A 15,424-nucleotide genomic window follows, 5' to 3' on the forward strand; every position below is an offset into this window, starting at 1 on the left:
GTTTTTTTTTTACGGTTTCACGAGCCCCAACTCCCATAAACTAGTTGTTTATATTGACCAACTTTATGCACTTCACGTCATCAAAACTTTGACTTATTAGCCACATAAGCATCCCAGGTTATTAAAACTTTGATTTTTTGTCACATAGGCAGTTCATGTCAGCAAAATTTAACTAATTTAACTTTCAGTTAGTAGTTTGTATGAGATTGCTAAAAAAATATGTTCAAAGTTAGAATTGTCTGTAAACATTTTATGAGTTAGGATTAATCTTAGACAATAGGTCAAAGTTTGAATAATTAAAATCCAATTTTCCATGGAAAAAAGATAATACATAAGACTAAAGGGAGTGGGGCGTCTCCCCTACCCAAGCCGCCCCAAGCCGCCTCGCACACCGCCCCCCATCGGCGTCCCATGGGGCGTCCCCCCTTTGGGCGTCCTCTTCTCGTCGCCAACTCCTCACACAAATCAAGAATTCCCCCCCCCCCCCCCTACTTTGACCAATTATTGTTTTTTTTAAACCAAATCACCTATATATATAACACTTTATATTTTTAAATGGGTGCCACGTGTCGCAAGACGCCCTACCCAGCAAAGTTGCCCCACTTCCTCTTTTTTGCTTAAAATCCTCTAATCTGACGTGGCGCCACATGTCGCAAGACGCCCTCTCAAAAAGGATGCCCCACTCCCTTTAGTCTAAACTATCCAACATTAGCTCAATACCTTTTTCAAAATTTGACAATTTACTAAGTGTTTATGCTAACCAATTCTAATAAGGGAAACCAATTATTACTATTACTACTTAAGTACAAATCACATACTTCTTCTAAGTTATGTCATTCATTTATGATATTAGACTGTTTGTAGAGAATACCTAAAAAATGAAAAAGTTCATGTCACTTATGAGATGAGCCTTTTACTAAATACACCTTAAAAAGTCTATAGTAGTTTAACTAAAAAATACAAATAATGTGACATCATGAGTGGCTCAAAAATATAAATAAAAAAGCATTGTTTCACTCTCTCTTTCACCTCTCCCTTCATGCATGTTAATGCCCTTTTAACACATCCCAATTGTGATGTGTGACGCCCTACGATGATGTGACATCAAGCGTCAAACCATTACACATGGTCTTATACTAGCTTATATTTTATCCACGTTATCAAAGTTTACTTTTATAATCACCAACAATTTCAAATATAAAAACACACATATACATGTTTCGCTTTCTCATTGTTGCATATGCTTTATACAAGAACTACATAATGTGTATTCTAAAAATTCCATAACTTTTTTCGAGAATAAATATCACGCTAATCTTTTATATTCATTGAATGAAACCAAAAGAATCATATATATTGGGTTGTTATATTATTGATATGATAAATGCTTTATTAAAATATAAAAGTGAGAGTGCATGCGGTTGTATAATAAGCATTATAGAGAATAAGAGCATTCACATCCAATCCACTAAAAATATACATACATTCCACTAAAAAACAACTCCTATATCAATATATTTCCACTAAAAACAAACATTTTTTCTCTCTCATTTTCAATATATATTACATTTTCTCTCTCCTCCACTCACAACCACTTTCAATATATATTAAAAAAGTATAGGGGGTGAACAGTGCCCCCCCAAATATACAGATGAACAGTAACATTTTCTCTCTCCTCCACTCACAACCACTTTTTATACTTCTTATATTTTAAAACCCCCCCACACAGATTTTGGTGGTTTGGATGAGAATGCTCTAATATACGTGTTTTATATGGTTTGGGGCAAATGGTTGCGAGCACAGTTGTAGTTATTAACCCTTTTTTTTCATACAAAAACACGTAATCACGTAGATAACATGTGAATCCTTTGAAACTGAAATTAGACATGGAATTAATTTCATTGAAAAATATGTTTGATTGATTAAGGAACATTTCATTCCAATGAATTCCCTCAATCACATGAAAGTTCAAATCATATAAGACATCCTAAGGCAACACATAAACCTAGATACATGAGGATTGGAAATCACTAACCCTAAAGCATAGATAAAACCCATATATACCACCCCCCCTAAAGGTCGTTAACCTTTATCCTATATCTTCACGAAATTCTATTTTCGACCATGTCCTGAGAGATGTACAGATCTAGCAAATCTTGCCTAATTTCTCATGCCAAGTCAATTTAGGCCTACCTCTACTCCTCCTCCCCTCCATAGTGATAGTTTCCACTGTTCTAAATGGCGTCGTCGTTTGCCTCCTCTTCACATGCCCAAACCACATTAATCTTCCCTCCTTCATCTTATCTGAAATACCAAGAACTCCTAACCTTTCCCTAAGTACCTCATTTCTTATTTTGTCTAACATTGTATGCCCATACATCCACCTCAACATCCTCATCTCTGCTACATCCATCTTTCTTTGAATAACAAACAGATCAAGCCTAAAAAAATCACATGGGAACAGTGGCAGGATTTTAATATCACATTTGGTTGAAGTTTTATTTTTTCTAGGTTTTCCTGTATTCTCTTATGGTTGTTAACTTCTGGCTAAGAGCTGGTTGGTTTATATATATATATATATATATATATATATATATATATATATATATATATATATATATATATATATAACATATTGTATTTGACATGACTCGTTAAAGTAAAGTAACTCAAATTTATGCATTATAATAAAAACGTATCACATTTGACATGACTTATTTTTGAAAAAAGAATTACATCGAAATATAAACTAACTTATATTTATATCAACACGTACATAAAAAAATAAAAATAAGCACATAAAACTTGAGGGAGTCAAAGTGACATTTTACAAAGTTTTTAGAAAGTTAAGAGAATGTAATTGTCAATGAAGTCAAAACTACTCTACCAAAGCAGTCAACTAATTATATATATACATACACACATAGGGTAGGGATATGGTAAAAAGTGCCTAAAATGTGAGAAGGGTAAGAAGTGTTTTAAACCATTGGATATTTGATCTAATGGTTGAGATCAATAGGGTATAAAATGTAAATTGTGTTTTAATTAGAAGGACCTTATGTAAAATTAAAGGACAATAGTGACTTTTCCAACGTTTCAAATATGGTAACCGTTTCAAAAACCCCCATCAATCTCCTATAAATCAGCGAATTTATGGTAACTATTTCAAAACCCCCATCAATCTCCTAAAAAATCAGCGAATTTCTCGTACTGAAATAAATTCTTCGATTTCCTTCACAACAACTTTTTATAACACTATAAAGAACAATATATTATATGATAAAACACTATAGGAAGATATAACACTATCTGTTTACTGTAAGACACTATACATAAATAAAACACTGTTGATGGGGGATAAAACACTATGAAAAGGAACAATATATTACATGATAAAACATTATAGGAAGATATAACACTATCTGTTTACTGTAAGACACTATACAGAATAAAACACTATTGATGAGGATAAAACACTATGAAAAGGAACAGTATATTACATGATAAAACACTATAGAAAGACATAACACTATCTGTTTACTGTAAGACACTATACAGAATAAAACACTATTGATGGGGATAAAACACTATGAAAAGGAGATTAAAGATAGGGGCGTGAATTTCTGACACGACCTGAAAACCCGACACGAACCTAACACGAAATTCGCGGGTTTAGGTTTAGTCTAAACGGGTTCGGGCCAGTTTCAGGTTGAACCCGCGAACCCGTTTAGGTTAACGGGTCGGGTTCGGGTCAACCTGGTCGGGTTGGCGGGTTGACCCGTTTAACACATTTATACAATATTATATTTTTTTACAAAATTTATGTTATAAATTAAATGGCCGGTGTGTATTTTATGCAATGTTATAACTTAAAAAGAGAAATTAACATAGATTTTATAATTTAAATATGATATTATTATATACATTTATGTTTTTTAAGTAAATTTTAATTTTAATATATTTATTTTAGAAAAAAAATAAAAAAAATTTCGGGTTGAACGGGTCATGTTCGGGTCAACCCACGAAACTTCGGGTCGTGTTCGGGTTCGTATGTATGATACGATTTTCGGGTTCGGGTTTGTATAAAATTTTCGGGTTCGGGTCGGGTTGAACCCGCTAACCCGCGAACACGACCCGTTTAGCACCCCTAATTAAAGATACCTGTACATAATATAACACTATTGACTGGGGAATATAACACTACAACAAGAACTTACCTGTAACACCTCGAAATTTTGTGTCCAATAATGTATTGACACGTGTCTTGAGTTTACACGTGGCATTAAATACTAAATAAAGGACTAAAGTTGACAGACCTTGAAAGTATGTAAATTCGAGGGTTAAAAATGTCAACAAAGGGCAAATATACTGTATAGTAACCCTAAATGATGCTCGTACCTTCAAACGAATAAATCATGGATCGTACGGAGCGAAACGCGAAAGAAAGTGAGAGATTACAAACTACAGGGGTCAAATGTGTCAACATGTTTAATTTATACCTCTGAGTGACCCTTAGACGAACCCGAGGCTTTGTAACAGTAATATACGCTCACTAGAATATACGATATAAATTCCGCGAAGTTCCGTTTTAAAACGAGAAAGTTATGATCAAATTCGTATGCGAGGGGTTAAAAGCGTCAACAATAAAAGTTAAGGCTTTTCGGATAGTAATTAAACTAACCGGGGACTTAACAATGCGGGTAAAAGTCACGAGGCCCTTAATTGTAAATAATCGAGGGCCAAATCGCAAAGTTACCCCTTCAAAACCGAAAGGTCAGGTTAATCATTACAAAAGATTTGAAAATCTTGGAAATCAACCCTCAGGCGGGCCGCGTTAAGGAAACAGGTGAGCTAATGCGGGCCGTGTCACACCCCAACCGATGGCGGAAACATCGGGATGAGACGAAGTGTGTAGATTGCTCAAAACGTCATAACACTATGTGACAATAATTAATTAAATTCAAATTTCATTTCAAAACTAAATGTCATACATGATTCAAAAAGGAAATAACAATATTGTTTTCAACAAGTAACATAACAAACAAAAGATAGAATATTCTAGGTGTGTATCTAGTCCACCCTAAACTCGTTTCATCAATCATCCAATACTTCAATAATCAACCTGCAACATGTATTAAAATAGAGTTTCAATGCAAAAGCAAAGAGCGAGTATACAAGTTTGTTTACATAGCATATTAGAATAAAACTCATATCCAACAAGAACATAATAAAAATAGTTTCAACCATGCTAGTTTACGTAGTCCAAGTGATAGCCCAAGTTTCCCAATGCGTTAAAGTACCTAACCCAAAGTTTCACGGGAGGTTGATATGTCTCCTCCTAATAATACCCCAAAGACTAACGGGGAGGTGCATTACTCCTATAGCGCTACTATTGTTAAGGCGGAACTACACACAAGAATTAAACGTTCACATAGCACAAAATAGTCTCAAGATTCACAAGTTTCATGTTTCATGTTTAAATGGATAGAGTAAGTTTCAAATAAGTTTCAAGTGTCATGTGCGTTTAATATAGAATACATGTTGCACCCAAAGTGTTAAAAGTAAAAATGGGTTCGAGTATACTCACGGTTTACAAGTGGTGACTTGAAGTTCCGAGAGCAAGTTTGTAGATGAATTAGTTCGGAGCACCTTGTCCTTCTACACAAGGAAACGTAGGTGTGTGAGTTTGGCGTATAACGGAAGATTATAGATTCGGAGTTTTTAAAATATATAGAAAGTAACATAGGTGAAAATAATCATCTTGTACACATAACTCTTGTTCTTGACACTATTGAAACTCAAAAGAGTTGGTATGATTTCATGGATTCTAAGATCCATTAGAGTCGTAACAAGGGCATGGCCATAGATGATGTAACGTTCACTTAACAAATAACTATTAAGTCATCATCAAGTCTTAGTTACTTAGATGTATACATATAGAATAACTTAGATATTATATAGTTTACAAGTCTTATGATTCAAGCATGAGGTAGGAGATTAATGTCTCCATTTAGGTACCTCTTTGTGTCATAGAATACATACATGAGGTAGGAAGAACAAGCTTCCATTTAGGCACCTCTATTGTTCACCACTACACTTGTTGTCATAAACAACAAGGAGGGTCTTGAACATACAAGTATTAAGGTAATAACAACAACTAATCTATAAAAAAACATCAAGTAATGAGTGGATTCTTATGAAGGATAGCCTAGGCTAAACCAACCATCACACATACATCAAGTTTCACACTTGAACACTACTTGTGGGTAAAACCCTAATTAAAAACAGAAAGTTTGTGAAGTTTTAACCTCTGATTTAAGTGTCTCAACCATGTTTTTAAGCTTAACCAACCATAAGAGAGGTTGTAAGCATTAGGACATTGGTGTGAGATGTGTTAAACACAAGTTGGATGAAGTTTAAACAAGTATGTAACAAAACAGAAAGTTTTTGGTCAATTTCGGAGCAATTCCAGGTCTGATTTCTCCAAGGAGAAGTCAAGGAATCAAACTCCATGATTAACCAAGCAAGTAGGAAGAAGAATCAAGTAATTTGGTTGAGTTTTGAGCAAGTTATGCCTACTTTTGTAAAGAGGTATGAATTTGCCCGAATTTCTGATTTTTGCAAGAACTTGAGAGTGATTTTGGAGAGATATGAGAGTGTTGAAAGTGTAGAATGTCTTGGAGAAGATGGTATTTATAGGGAAGGATTAGGGTTTACGTTGGGTTAGCATTTAAGACAAGTAGTTGAAGGTTAAATGAAATAATAAAAAAAAATGTTGTTGATTTCTTGAAGCTTGCGACCGAACAGGCTGTTCAGCCTTTAATATCTTTTTTTTTTTTGGTTACATTTTGGATTAGATTGTAATACATATTATATATTATATCAAACATAATACTAACTATTTAAGTATCATGAGTTTAGGTTAATTAAAGGTTGAAAATATCAAATGAATCAACTTAAAAGTTGTCCAAATCGGTAGGCTGTTAACAGCCATTTACATTCTTTTTTTTTTCCTTTGTGACAACCAATTAATGCATAATAGTAAGGCATGTTAAGTATTTATAATATTATAAGTTGTTGGAGTATGTTTTATAAAAATAATTAAGGGCTTTAAATGGGTACAAGACCCAAACGCTGCTGAAAGGCAGCCCTTTAGTTTCTTTTATTATTTTTTTTTATAATATTAAGTCATATATTAGTTGTTAATTAAATTGTTACAAGATGATGGATCTATACCCAACATGTTAACAAGGTCTAAAAGGCATAACAAGCATGTTTAATCACTAATATGTGTGATAAAATACATGTGTATCAAAATGTAACAAGTATGTTTGATTCATGATCTGGTATGATCAAGTAAAAAAAAAAAAATAATAAATAAACATATAACTTAGTCTTGTTATTGAATAATCAAGCATAGGAATGTACGGAAAGTTTAACAATTATGAATACATGATCATGGTTACGAGTCAAACTTACGTTTTAAGCGAATTAAGAATCATGTGTTAAACGAATGCACGTGTCAATGCATAAATGATGTATATTTTATATAAAAGATTCATTTCATTACGATCAAAGTCTCGGATTTACAATGGCTTCAAACGAAAATACGACTACTAAAGAAACAAGCTTCCAAAAATAGAAATAAAAGACGCGTTTTCTAATTAAGGAAAGTTACGAAAAAGCAGGGCGTTACAGTCTCCCCTCGTTTAGGAAATTTCGTCCCGAAATTTAGGAAGACGTAGGGAAAAGATGAGGATACTTCGACTTCATATCCTTTTTGAGTTCCCATGTAAATTCAGCGCCACGTTTTCCTTCCCATCTAACTTTGACGATAGGAATCTTGCTGCGCCTTAATAGCTTGACTTCTTGCTCAACGATTTCCACTGGTCTTTCCACAAAATGCATAGTTTCGTTGATTTGAAGATCTTCGAGAGGAACTTGAAGTCCTTCATCAGCGAGACATTTCTTTAGGTTCGAGACGTGGAACGTTGGATGAACGTTGCTGAGCTCTTGAGGTAAGTCGAGTCGATAAGCCACCTTACCAATCCTTTCGAGTATCTTGAAAGGACCGACATAGCGAGGGGCAAGTTTTCCCTTTTTACCAAAACGAACCACTCCTTTCCAAGGAGATACTTTGAGTAGGACATGGTCCCCAACTTTGAATTCCATTGGTTTTCGTCCCTTGTCAGCATAGCTCTTTTGACGATTTCGAGCCTTGAGTAGATTGTCACGGATTTGGAGAATCTTATCCGTTGCTTCTTGTATGATCTCAGGGCCAGAAAAATGCTTATCACCAATCTCGTGCCAGCTTAAAGGAGATCGGCATTTGCGACCATACAATGCCTCGAAAGGAGCCATTTGAATACTAGAGTGGTAGCTATTGTTGTACGAGAATTCGATCAAAGGTAAATGCACATCCCAACTACCACCAAAGTCGATGACACAAGAACGGAGCATGTCCTCTAGGGTTTGGATAGTACGTTCAGTCTGTCCATCCGTTTGAGGATGAAAGGCCGTACTGAGATTTAAATGAGTACCCATAGCGGACTGAAAAGTTTGCCAGAGACGCGAAGTGAATCGACCATCACGATCAGAAATGATGTCGAGAGGTACACCATGATGGCGTATGACCTCATTGGTATAGACACGAGCGAGTCGTTCAACCTTGAAATCCTCACGAATGGGAATGAATTGAGCGGACTTGGTCAAACGATCAATGACCACCCAAATGCTATCGTAACCAGCAGGTGTACGAGGAAGTTTAGTTATGAAGTCCATCGCAATGCTATCCCATTTCCAAACGGGGATTTCAGGTTGTTCGAGTAGACCAGAAGGTCATTGATGCTCGGCTTTGACATTCGAACAGGTAAGACATTTGGAGACGTACACAGCAATGTCTCTTTTCATACCGGGCCACCAATAGGATGTACGTAGATTATGGTACATCTTGTCAGCGCCAGGATGAATTGAGTACTTAGATTTGTGTGCTTCGTTCATGATGAGGTCACGAAGGTTGTCGCGATCTGGAATCCAGACGCGATCACAACAATAAAGAAGACCATCGGGTTTCGAAACGAGTTGACTTTCAGAAGCTCCACGTATTTCTACAGACATGGAACCTTCATTGATAGACGAGTATTGCGCTTCACGAATACGATTGTGAAGATCGCTCGAGATATGAAGACAACGAATGACATCTACATGAGCTTTACGACTAAGTGCATCGGCCACGACATTCGCCTTACCAGGATGGTAGCGAATCTCGCAATCGTAGTCGTTGAGTAATTCCACCCAACGTCGCTGTCGCATATTGAGTTCTTTTTGGTCAAAGATGTGTTGCAGGCTCTTATGGTCAGTGAAAACCACACACTTAGTACCATATAGGTAGTGTCGCCAAATCTTTAACGCAAAAACAACTGCGCCAAGTTCGAGGTCGTGGGTAGTATAATTTTTCTCATGTATTTTGAGTTGACGAGAGGCGTAGGCGATGACCTTGTCTCGTTGCATGAGGACGCAACCAAGACCACGATTCGAGGCATCACAATACACCACGAAATCATCATTCCCATCAGGGAGAGCGAGGATAGGAGCGTTGAAAAGCAACTCCTTGAGAGTTTGAAAAGATTCCTCTTGCTCAGGACCCCAAGCAAAAGGTTTCTCTTTTTGAGTCAACGAGGTGAGAGGAACGGCGATCTTTGAAAAATTCGAGATGAATCGGCGGTAATAACCCGCCAATCCTAAGAAAGAACGGATTTCAGAAGGAGATTTAGGCACGGTCCAATTCTTCACGGCTTCGATTTTTGAAGGGTCGACATGAATTCCTTTTTCACTAACAACGTGCCCAAGGAATTGAACTTCTTTGATCCAAAACTCGCATTTAGAAAACTTAGCATATAAACGTTCACTACGCAAGAGTTCGAGTATAAGACGAAGATGACGCTCATGATCGGCTCGAGATTTAGAGTAAATGAGAATATCGTCAATAAAGACGATCACGAAGCGATCCAAGTAAGGTTTACAAACACGATTCATGAGGTCCATGAACACAGCGGGTGCGTTGGTTAAGCCAAAAGGCATAACCACGAACTCGTAATGTCCATAGCGAGTACGAAAAGCGGTTTTGGGAACGTCCTCTTCGAGGACTCGAAGTTGGTGATAACCAGAACGAAGATCGATTTTGGAGAAGCAGGTAGCGCCTTGGAGTTGATCAAAGAGATCGTCGATACGCGGAAGAGGGTAACGATTCTTGACGGTGAGTTTGTTGAGCTCACGATAATCGATACACATGCGAAAGGAACCATCTTTCTTTTTAACGAAGAGCACGGGAGCACCCCAAGGAGAGGTACTTGGACGAATGAAACCCTTCTCGAGGAGTTCTTGGAGTTGCGAGGATAATTCTTGCATCTCAGAAGGTGCAAGACGATAAGGAGCCTTGGCAACAGGGGTTGCGCCAGGTACGAGATCAATACGAAAATCAACGGATCGAGGAGGAGGAGGACCGGGCAAATCTTCAGGGAAGACGTCAGGGAAATCGCGCACCACTGAAACATCACTTAGGCTCTTTCCCTTGCCTTTTTCTTCCACAACGTGGGCTAAAAAGGCAAAGTACTGTTTGCGTAAGTACTTGTTTGCTTGTGTGCAGGACATCAACTTCAGTCCCCTTGAAGGTCGGTCTCCATAAACGTGTAAAACATCACCAGAGGGAAGAGGTAAGCGAACGAATTTCTCGTGACAAGCGATTTCGGCATGATTCTTTTGAAGCCAATCCATGCCTATGATGACGTCGAAACTACCCAGTTGCATGGGTATAAGGTCGATAGAGAAGACGTGCTCGTTAAGAATGAGACGACAATCGAGGAGAATGGAATCGACTAGGATAGACTTGCCATTGGCGACTTCAACGGAAAACGACTTAGGTAGCTTAGAGCGTGCACATTTTAACAATGATTCGAATTCTAAGGACACAAAGCTTTTGTCCGCACCAGTATCAAATAGTATCGAAGCATAAAGATGGTTAACAAGAAACGTACCGTTAACGACATCATTGTCGTTGCGTGCTTGATTTGCATTTAGGTTGAAGACACGTCCACGAGGAGGCTGCTGCTGCTCTTGGATCCATTGAGGGCATTGGGGACGAAGATGATTAACATCCCCACATTTGAAACATGCCCTAGCGGGTCTTGCGTTTTGAGGAGCAGGTAGGGCTGGCTGAGCTTGCTGAGCTGGCTGAGCTTGCTGAACTGGTTGAGCTGGCTGCCCTTGGCGACAATAGTTGATGGTATGACCATAACGGTTGCAATTTTCACAACGACGACACCTAGCATTAGCGGGACGATGGAAGTTACAGGTGGTACACTTGGGGTGAATCCCAGTGCACGGCTTGGGGGCATCAACAGGAGCAACAGGATTTGGGTTAACAGGCGGCACAATCGCGTTGCAAACGAGGTTGGATTGCTTTCGCTTCTTTCCCCTATTGTTATTCGATTGTTGGGTAATTTGATGGGCTGGCTTTGAAGGAACGGGGTTTGCGGCTTGCTTATCGCGAACGCGATTGTTGTTCAAGGACGCGGCTAAACGGTAAATGGCTTCGATGCTATCGAGTTTGGCTGCCTCGATGGTGTCTCACATGGTAGGGGGCAAACCATTGATGTACTTGCTATTCTTGCGTTCAGGGGTTGAAACAAGGTGAGGGACAATGAAGCTAAGTTGTTTGAAACGGGTGGTGTCACACCCCGATTTCCACGTGTCTCACCGGTGGGCCCGGTGGGGGATTACCGTGACGATGTTGGCAACAATATAGTCAAACCACACAATTATATAATGCACAGCGGAAGCATAAGATAAATATATAAATTTCAACCTCTGATTGTAATATCAAAATGTATTACAGGGTTGAATATATCCACAGTGGATCGTAAATAGATATAAAGTATTGTTCCATCAGATACTGCAGTCAAGCTTGCGAGACTTATCCCGACGCTAGGGAGCTAATACCAGCCAATTACGTTTAGGTACCTGCACTTAATCTTTTTGGGGAAAATACGTCAGTTTACACTGGTAAATACATTCAACTGACACATTTAAAAATGTTTATTAAAATTGATTTGAATGCACAAGGCACAAACTCTTTTATAACTTGGGAAAATTCATAATGATCTTGTGAACGTTTTACATGTTCTTTTATGCGTTCAGTAGCCCGGGTCGTGCCGGGTTAAAGATTTATAGACACACCACGTTTGCGTAAAACCGTAGTATAAAAACCAACGGCTACGTCTTTTAATTTTAATGTCGACACTTTATACCGGGTGTACGCCTACACCGGGATGTCGATGGTCGTGGCCATTTCGTAAAATGATGCCAAGGATATCCGGGACAACGGTCATTAAACCCCCCCAAAGGCTTATAAGCAACAAAACTGTTTAAATGAGCCGATCATATTTAATCAATTAACCACCTAAGCGATGGAATTATATAATGCTCAATCAAGCGGTATTAATATACCGTAACCCAAGCCCATATAGGGGAAATAAGTCAAAAGTATTTACCTTTGCAAGTATTAATCCTTAATTTAGATCAAGTCACCGATAGCTTTTACTGGGGCTCCTAATCTGGAACGAAGGTTTTAATTAACCTCTTAGAATCCTAGCGGTCCTTATATTAGCCGTAGCTTAAACCGGTTGATTCCGATATATAGATATGGTTAATTCGCACGAAAAGGCGAAAACCGAGAATGGAGTATGATTTGGACTCAACAAGTTCAGAGACTTGTTTTATATGGGTTTATAGTTCATACTCTGGATTTTGGGGTTCAAATAATATAATTTGACCCATATCGGCTATTGCACGAAAACTAGTTCCATGAGCCGTACCGTGTGCGCAAATAGGCGAAACGGTTAACCATAAGTGTCCTACACTTATTTCCTAAGTCAATATGCCTTAAAAGTATTTTGGTATCAGTAGGATACCTTCCGTAATGCCCGTAACGAGTTTAAGTTTATATTATGCCCCGTAGGGGCTTTTCGGTCATTTTAAAGACTTTAAAAGGGCTTTTCGAGTTCTACAGGAAATCTGCGTTTCCCGACCAGCTTATAAAGCTTAAAATACTTTATTTATTATTTAAAATCAGTGGCAACTGGAATCGGGTCAAAAGACCTTGTAGAACTCCCGTTTTGGCCAAAAAGGGCATATTCGGTATTTACCGAACCGTAGCCATAACCGCAGGTTATGAGCAAGGTAAAAATTATTAAAAATCTTTAAAATTCCCAAAATATTATTTTACCACAGTGGGTAAATGTTTTGGTGACGAAAACTTGGGTTAGATGGGCGTTATGCTAATTGCGCCGTTAATTACAAAACTTTCTTAAAAGTGCGCCTTTTAGCATAACTCTCATTCTAGGCCTCGGATTGACGTGAAACTTTAAGGACATGCTTATAATTTAACAAGCAAGGTTTTGGTCCATTCACGTATCCGAAATACTCGTTTTAATTTTTAAAAGGCCGTTACGGTCAACTTTTAGGCGAATGACGGAATTGCGCAAAAGACTCGGATAACTCATGAACCGACCACAGAGGTTTATACCCACATGTGACCTGGTCCTAAGAGAGTCCTAAGGTATATTTATACCTCACTAAAATGGGTCAGAACTGAAGTCAAAGCAAAAGTCAAACTTTTGCGACATTCGGCTCCGAACCGGTTCTATATAGTAAATGATCGATTCAAACGAGCGCAAACGAGTTTATATACTTAATATCATGTTTTATGATCATCAAAACAGGTTCCATAGTATATACATTACAGATTATGCAAGATTCGCCAAAACGACATTCTGTTGACTTTTTGGGTGCACGTTTGACTCGACATTTGACATAGTTAGAGTGGTGATCAGTGGGAACCCTTTTAGAGGTTTATTACCCACATAATTACCAACAAATAACCATTCTTGATTCGACAATTCACTGAATCATTTGTGAGTTATCGCTAAGTCGACCGTTAGTTACGACGGATCGACTTTTAAGCTAAAACTAAGTTAAAGCTCAAATGGGAAAGGAGTGGAACACTTACTGAGGTCCTATGCACCAAGTGTGACCACTTGAGAGGAAGTTGGAGCTCCAGAAATGACCAAATGATGCAGATGATGGGGTGTGAACTTATGGTTGCAACTTAGGCTTTATATAGTGGTTTCAAGCACCACAATTGATTGACAACAAGGTCTAGCACACACCACAACTGATCAACACTTGTCCTTAGTGTTAGGGGTCGTTTAGGGGTCATTTGGAGGTGTTTAAATGCAGATCATGGCTCTTGGAAGGCTGAACAGCCAAGTTAAGCATGTGTCTGCATCTGGGCGCCTGACGCGGCCCGCATGGGGGAACCAGGCACTTTGTACGCGGGTCGCCTGAAGTTTACTAATCAGGCGCGTTTAAGAGGAGGCTCGCGGCCCGCCTCAACTTACCTTGAAACCTTACGCGGGTCGCGTTAGGTTATGTTTTCAGGATTTTTAAATCCTTTGTAATCATGATCAGAATCTTGCCAAATCTTTCGCAATGATTACCGAATCTTTGTAATTAATAACCTGACCTTTCGGAACCGAAGGGGTAACTTTGCGAATTGGCCCTCGGTTATTTACGATTAAGGGCCTCGCGTTATTTATGTGAATTATTAAGTCCCCGGTTTATTTATTAATTATATTGGAAAGCCTTAACTTTCACTGTTGACGCTTTTAACCCTTCTTCTACGAATTCGATCGTAACTTTCTCGTTTCATATCGAAACTTCGCGAAATTCATATATATTATTTTAGTGAGGGTATAATACCGTTACAAGGTCTTTGGAACGTTAAAGGGTCACTCAGAGGTATTATTAAACATGTTGACACAGTTAACCCCTGTAGTTTGTAATCTCTCACTTTCTTCCGCGTTTTGTTTTTGTATGATCTATAATTTATTCGTTTGAAGGTTTAAGCATTATTTAGGGATACTATACAGTATATTTACCCTTGTTGACATTTATAACCCTCGAATTTATATACTTTCAAGGTTTGTCAAAATTAGTCCTTTATTTATTATAGATGCCACGTGTAAACAAATGACACGTGTTAACACATCATTGGACACAAAAATTCGAGGTGTTACATCCTCACCCCCTTAAAATAAATCTCGACCCGAGATTTACTTAAATAAATAGGGGTACTTTTCTTTCATTGTAGCTTCGACTTCCCACGTATATTCAGGACCTCTACGAGCATCCCATTTGACTTTTACAATCGGTACGTGCTTTCTGCGAAGCTTCTTCACCTGTCGATCTTCAATCGACAAAGGTTTTTCTATAAATTTTAAGCTCTCATCTATATGCACATCTGTGTGTGGAATCACCAACGATTCGTCGGCGAAGCACTTTTTGAGATTGCAGATGTGGAACACAT

The sequence above is a fragment of the Helianthus annuus genome, chromosome 14 (assembly GCF_002127325.2).
Source record: "Helianthus annuus cultivar XRQ/B chromosome 14, HanXRQr2.0-SUNRISE, whole genome shotgun sequence".
Lineage (NCBI taxonomy): Eukaryota > Viridiplantae > Streptophyta > Magnoliopsida > Asterales > Asteraceae > Helianthus > Helianthus annuus.